General features: G+C 35.9%; 1 long non-coding RNA gene across 2 annotated transcripts; it reads left to right on the top strand.

Moving 5' to 3' along the window:
* Window positions 1-3,802: 3,802 nt before the first annotated feature.
* LOC116255690 (uncharacterized) lies at window positions 3,803-6,683 on the top strand. 2 transcript variants are annotated; one of them, XR_007573588.1, is made up of 6 exons: window positions 3,803-4,139; window positions 4,676-4,766; window positions 4,871-4,991; window positions 5,220-5,356; window positions 5,491-5,606; window positions 5,710-6,683. It is a non-coding gene; the product is annotated as an uncharacterized LOC116255690 (long non-coding RNA). The 2 variants fall into 2 exon arrangements; XR_004172914.2 differs by having other exon boundaries at window positions 5,500-5,606; window positions 5,710-6,676.
* Window positions 6,684-7,458: the final 775 nt, after the last annotated feature.

Here is a 7,458-nt window from a genome sequence, read left to right as displayed (position 1 = left end):
GTATTTTGCAAACCCTTTTTTTTTGTTAATTGTGTACTGAAATAAAGTACCAATCATAGTTAAAGTAACAAAAGATTATATTTGTCTTAAAAGTGCGAATATACGGAACAAATTTACCAATAAGAGTGCCTCAATCTCCTATAAGTCATGGATGAAAGCCTTGGAACTGACACTTACATATAGATTCAGTTGAAAAGAAGGAAATCCTACTACCTGTGAGAGACCATCCGGGCCTCCAAGATCCAAAACTGTGTCGGTGCCTGGGTTGGGGCCTGTTCTGCCCTTAACTAATGCATCACTTTCCTTTCCATTAGAACAAAGGGTGTAGGCACCCATGCTACTCAAACCAACAACCAGCCACTAACCAACCGCGAGCTCAAGCTAATGTACGAACAAGCTACAAGCATAACTGGTATTAAGTTACTGTATTATTATCCCATTTGAAGCAAAGATAGTAACTGGATGTTTGATGAATAAGTTCATTAAATTCAACAGCAGTGGCAAAGCATGGAATTTCCTTTTTTTTTTTTTTTTTACTGCAGGGCACTTGAGTCACCATTGGATGGAGGCAGGTGTGAGTATTGTGTAGGCAAATAACCACACAAACTCGCAAAAAATCCTATTTTCAAATTGATATTTTGGGGAAATTGTCTTTATTTACATCTTTGGAGTTCCTTAAAAAATTTAAAATTTTAGAACTAGTGCCCCTTAACCAAAAGCCGGATAAATGCTCAGCTTCATTGCAATAAAATGCTTACACCAGCTCACATGTAGCTCGCTACTTTGCAATAAAATATTGACACCAACCCACATGTAACTCGGTCGTAGTTCAAAAACATGTACTTTTTCTTTTAACTTTTTTATCTTGTTTGTAGTATGGAACGTTCATAATTATTGTCTATTTTCATTCTATATGTCTCATAAAAATGTTTCAAACAAGCAGTCTGTTACAATAGAATGTCTAACGGGATTCAAACAAAAAGCCGGCACAGAATGAGAATTGTCAATAATTTATTTCACTATCCAAATTTGACACTTATTTTAACATAGATGTGGATATAATACAGTTTTTTCTTGATTTTTTCACAAGTAACAAAGTTTTTAATATATTGTGCAATTATTTCTTGTCAGACATAATATTGATAATTTTAATATTAAATACAAAAAAGTTTGTATATAAAAAAAAATTATAAAAGGTTTGTTTCCTTGTGTCTTGTTTTCGAAAAGAATAAAAGTGAACTCAGAAATCAAGTATCCATTGTATATTTGGGCATCCTTGTATCATCAAGGTCAACGATAGACGTTGAAAGCAGCAATTTTCCAGTATTATAATATGTTGTGAGTTTTCAATTTTCTTTATGTATCCAAAGTTTTGTTAGAAATGCTGAATGAATTAAAATTTTAAATTTTGAGATATAAAACAGTTTTTTTGTTTATATGGATGATTTTTTTTTTAAATTTCCTTTAGCTCTATTTGGAAAATAGGGTATAGATGTTCATTCCCCTCAAATCAGCAAATGGATGCCAAAAAAAACACTAGTCCAAGTATTCCAAAAGGGTTGGTACAACAGGATGGACAAGGGACTAGCAGGTGACCACTCTCCACTTTGAATTCCCGAGAGCCAACTTTTTATGTTGCAAACAAATGATCACCAATGCGCAAGTTGAAGCCCAACAATCCTTCTTTGAATAATGTTGTCATCATGGCACTAATGAATATTACTAACAATAGGTACCAGTGTCAAGTGGCGATCTTCCTTGTCCTCCACCTCAAACTTTTTAGCACCATCCCCCTCCATGGTATGATTTTCTTGGCCCTGCCATCCATTTCTAATAGGGATGTCAATATATCAAATTTGAATTGAATTTCCAATTGAACCGATCCGAAAAAATTGGACATGAGAAAAAAAATATCTGATTAAGAGATTTGATTAGATTCGGATTTAAGAAATGACATCCAATCAGTTTTTGATTTGAATATACATAAATATCCGATCAGATTCGCGATTTCGAAACAGATTTATTTTTAGACAAATATCATTATGTAATTCTCCCACATTTTGAAAATTGACAAAATTTTTCACATTCGGATTCATATTCATATATGAATATAAAAATCATATTCAGATTAGATTCGGTTTGTAAAAATGGATTTTGGATTTGGATATGACCTTCGTTTATTGGTATTCGAATCTGAAAATGTGAATATTCAAAAAGTGAATATGAACAAGGGTATATCCGATCCTTATCCGATTGGTTGACATCCCATGTCCAAAATATCTTTGGACAACTTCACAAACCAAAGACTCTACATTCAACATCATAATATTTATTTGCTTATGTTAGAAGCGAGACCCATCAATTGAGTTCCTTTTTGGGTTGAGTTTGAAGAAATATGTCATGGGTGTAGAAATTTTTTCACAAAGTGCAAAACACCATGGCAATTCCTTGCACTTTTTTTTCGCAAAATACAAAGAATTTCTGCATCCACCATAAAATCTCACTACCTAAGTGAGAACCAACTTTCTTGCACCCACCCCCCCCCCCCAAAATTGAACATCCAAAAAAAATGCAAATGGTCAAAAGTACACTTGCTTCGGATCTAATTCATTGACATACATAGTTGAACTTGGCAGTGTTCAAGGGCTTTTTTTAGAAAAATCTCTTGCATGATGTATGTATTTCAAATAAAGTCACCTAAGTAAATTGTGTACCTTATAGTCTTTACCTTTATTCTCATCCATTCATGTCTTAGGAGAAGCTATATTTATTTGAATGTTGAAGTGTTTTCATGGGTATCTCCTTGTTAATTAGTTACCTGCATTAAATAGTTCACCAATGATTTAGTTGTGCTAATGGTCAAAGTTAAAGAAGCAAACTATGAATTTGAACAGCTTATCCACCTCGAGGCATGTCACCAACAACTTTCAAAAGTTTGATACATACTTTCTATGGTTGAGTTTGATTATCACGGACCTGAGATCCGTAGTATTCAAGTCTCACCCACTCCTCCTCAATCTAATTTCAAATCCATGTTTTTTACATTAAAGTGTGGATTTAAAATCCATATTTGGGGTAGATGATGAAATCCATAGTCTGATATAACTGTGAATTTTAGCTATCATTGTTTTGAGATACCCTCAAATCTGGGTTCCGTGGGGAATAAAACGCATCCTAATTTTGCCCCTCTAAATATGATGAGCTTTCATGAGTCAAAAATAGATGTTTGACGACATAGATTAAGCTCAAAGCACATATCGTTTTATGTCATCAAGAGTTTTGATTCAGTAATAGGTAGATGTGGGTAGGGCTGGACCTCGGTTGTATTTCACCCTAAGCCTAGTAAAATTGTCATAAAATATACATAAAAATGTTATGTAACATATAAAAATAGAATATAACAAATAAATATAATTATTTATAATAAAAACTATTTATTTTAAATAAAATAAAAATTTTAAATAAGTTATAGAGCCCTTTGCAAGGCCTAGTTCCGAGTTGGGTAGGGTACATAGACACATGTCTCAATTTATTAATTCTGAAAGCATAATACCTTAGAAATACAAATTTCTTAAGAATTAAACATTTTGATTATAAAGTTTCATAATTACAGGTATATTAAACACCCATTTAATGTGTGAGAATATTTTGATTGCTGCTCCTCATTTCAAAATTATTGGCTTCGACCTTAATTGGTATGCACTATAGATCCATAAAATATCAAAAATCCATATCAAAAATCCAAAAAAGTCTGAGATGAGATATGAAATCCACAAGAAAAGGGGCCACCACGCAACAGAAACCTCTCTCCAACCTTACCTCTTGCCACTCGTCCCATTCTCCGTCTTCTCTTCCTCTCTTGGACCCTCGTGTTATCTCCTGCTCTTGCTGCCATGACTGCTGTTGAGGGCCTAATTTCCCATGGATGCTCAAGTTTGGCTCCGAGGGCAACCACACTTTCTCCGTCGGCCTGGCGCCAACACCATCCTCTTCTTCCTTCCTAGGGCTGCAGCGCTATTCCTCTCAGGTGCATGGACGTCAAGAACCATCCTCACCTGCATTTCCGCAATCAGTTTCACATGCAGAGCTTAACTTCTGGCAGAATGATTCTGTTTGCCACCGCTTCTCACGAAGGATCTGTAATGCTTCAGTTTCATTTTCCCTTTATGCTTCTTCTAGCTCTTAGGGTTTCGTTGCAGTCCTGGGTGTTTTGTCTTTTATCGGAGGTATCTAGGGCTCTTCTTTTCCCCTTTTGTTGGTTTCTTGCAAGAGTTTTCGAAGTTTGGGTGATTGCTGGCAACAAATATTGTCTTCAGAAGTTTGGAGTCTCCTCTGTTGCGCTTAAAATTTTGCATGGCATTGAATCATTTTAGCCTCGATTGTTTTTGACATTGGAGTTCAGCCGCTTCTTCTTGCTCCAGTCATTGCTGCTTAATTCCAGTTACATCCAAACTTGTTCGTATCTGTGTTCCTTTTCAGCTGGTTGCATGCCCTTCATTTGCTTTAGAGTTTGGAATTTGGCCACTTCTTCTGCCTCCAATGATTTGCTACTGCATTCCAGTTATGTCAATAGCTTGCATGCGTCTTCCTTGTTGGCTTTATAAGTTTGTGTCTTCCTTATTGACTGTATGTGTTACTTATTGGTTGTGTGTGTGTGTGTGTATGTGTGCTGCAGGTTTAGAATGTGTCTATCTTTTTTCATGAATCAAAAGTGGTCTTAGTTCTCTTGAGGTTCTTGGAGTTGCTGCAATAGAAGACCGCTGCAGGTGATTCTCTTTTTCCTTCTCTGGGGGTATTGTTTCGTGCGAGAGCTTTCATTCTAGTTTGACTTAAGTAGATTGTCTTCGTTTTCTTGTGGATGCCATTGCAGGAAGGTGTTCCTGAAACAATCGATCTGCTTCGGGAGGCTGGAATCAACTTTTGGATGCTTACTGGTGATAAACAAAATACAGCCATTCAGATAGCGCTCTCTTGCAGCCTAATTTCTCCTGGTTAGTCATGCCTCATTCTTCTTTTCTCACGAGCCTAGGTCACTTCGTCTCGTCAAGGCATATTGTCACAAAGAGCTGAAATGTTTTCTCTTTTTGGCATTTGATAACTTTCGTAAAGAAAATTAATAATCTTTTACTATATAAGATCATAAACTTTCTTCTGTGTGCAAGCTGTATGTGGATGTGATCAGAATGTGGTCTTAGTTCTCTTTTCTTTCTTGATGCAAGATCTTCAGTATGTGGATGAAGGGAAGACGCCCTTGATCTTGTTTTGTGCTGCTGTTGGTGGAGACTCAGGCCTGCACAGATGGTGTAGGCATACGTGAGGAAGCTAATAGGAAGACTGCTACCATCCAGATCTAATAGTATGGTTCCTTTTTGATAAACTTGCCGATGTTGTTTCTGTTGGACCTGATCCTGCTTATTTCTTGCGCTTTCTATTACAAACTACTTAGTCATGCATAAGCTATCGAATGGTAGTAGAACTTATGTCAGTTAGATCATGCAGAGCCAAAAGGACAGCTTTTGTTAATAAATGGGAGGACAGAAGATAAAGTTGCAAGGAGCTTGGAAAGGGTGTTGCTTACAATGCGAATAAGCACCTCGGAGCCTAAGGTGCAAACTTTTAACTTTAGTTGAGCTGCATGTAGGCCATATCAGCCAATTGTGCCTCATAAAATAAGCTATCGGTTTTATGTCTGCATTTCTTTTGTTGCAGGTTTTGAGGAGTGCTTTCAAAAAGATGCACATCTATGTTCATTAGGTTATTCATATGAGTGGAATGAGTAGTATATACCATGTTGCATGGATACTTATGTTACATTGGTATGGATACGAATGCCCGGTGTGGGTGTGATTGTTCAATTGAGTGTTTATTCTGTTTTTTGACGTGCTAATATCATTTGTTTTTATTGGAGGACATTGAACTTTTATTTGTAGGATCGTTTTTGAAGTAGACTAGGAATTGTAGCTGTTGTCCTGTGTTTCTGATAGAATTTTCACCAAATTAAAAATCGTTTTTAAATATGAAAACGACCTTTAAAATTTTTTGCTTTTTTTTTTTTTTGTATCTAAAACTTCTTTGGCATATGTAAAGTGGCCACCAGTTTTCAGTTGGACCAATTAGGTTGGATTTGCATCATTATTTAGTAGTCTTCATTTTTTTTAGAATTTTGGATCTTTACTCATTAAACTCACACGACATTGGTGGAAAGGTTTGCTTTGTTGTTTTCATTTTTTTTTTGAGTGAAATTTTAGATCTTATAGTTGGTAAGGGTTCAACTTAGTAAATATAGGTTCACTTCTTCATTTTTAGGACGTGTTTATGTTCTTATAAATTGTTTTATTTTTTTTGCTTGAATTCTCGATTTATTTAGCATAGGGTGCAAGGAAGGAGTGTTCAGATACGTGGGGATAGAGTAGAATAGATGATTTGTATTTGATTTTTGAATTCGATATCTCAACTTTTGAATTGGATAGTTTGATCTTCCCTACTTTTATAGGAGAGCATATGGAGTTCTTCTTCTACCCAACTGGTTTCATAAAAACTCCTCTTTTGTAGAAGGAGTTCCTACTTCCAGGTGATATGCCATTTGATGTCAAGTAGTTTTTTGAAAGAAATTTTTTTATTGTGCCTAAAAACATTCTAAAAGTGTCTTATCATGCAATGATATGCCTTCGTTTTGTTCTTACTACCTGCCCAAGCAAAAGGAAACTTTCAAGTTTTTTTTGTTGTCGATCATTAAAGGAGGAAATCTGGCAAAATCCTATGAAGCTGAGAAAGTCAAGACTAGGAGATGCTATTGACTCTAGTGATTAAGTGTCTGTAAGGGTTTAGCGAGAAAATATCCTAAGGGAGAAGCCATAATGCCTTATAAAATAGTGGCAGGTAGCAAAATAAGAGTTGAGAGATGGGCTCGGGGCTTGTGTAGTTGTTCCTCTGGGTTAATAATCAAGAGTACCGGGTAGGTATATAGGTGATTTATGTTTACGCCGTGAAGATAATGACTTATGAACATTTGGCATGTTGAAAACCCGCAAGGTGAAACGGGTTGATATGTGACAAAACTACACCTAACCACCAAAGCGGTGGAGCTTCGTAGTAGCCTTTGGGGTGGTGAGGTATTCCCTCAAAGGTGAAGGTCGGCCTGAAAAAGAAAATCAAAAGCAAGAAAAAATGAAAAGGCAAAAAACCAAATGTAGAAAAAAAAAGGAAGAAAAAGAAGCAAAACCAAGAAAAACAAAAAAGGTGCATGTCAAGAGATAAATGACATGAAGGGTGAACTCGAAGGAATTGAAATGCGACAATCTTTCATGGATGTGCGATCCTTGGGTCAATATCTGCTCTTTTTTTTTATTTTCTAAGACGTTGAGGATGGTTACTTTATGTTCGTTTTTTTGGAAATTTAAAGGCTTCCGTTCTAGAGATTCAACAACATTGATGCAAAATGAATCCCGATGCTTGTAC

Source organism: Nymphaea colorata, chromosome 6 (genome assembly GCF_008831285.2).
Source record: "Nymphaea colorata isolate Beijing-Zhang1983 chromosome 6, ASM883128v2, whole genome shotgun sequence".
Taxonomy (NCBI): domain Eukaryota; kingdom Viridiplantae; phylum Streptophyta; class Magnoliopsida; order Nymphaeales; family Nymphaeaceae; genus Nymphaea; species Nymphaea colorata.
This window is presented reverse-complemented; position numbering and strand designations above follow the sequence as displayed.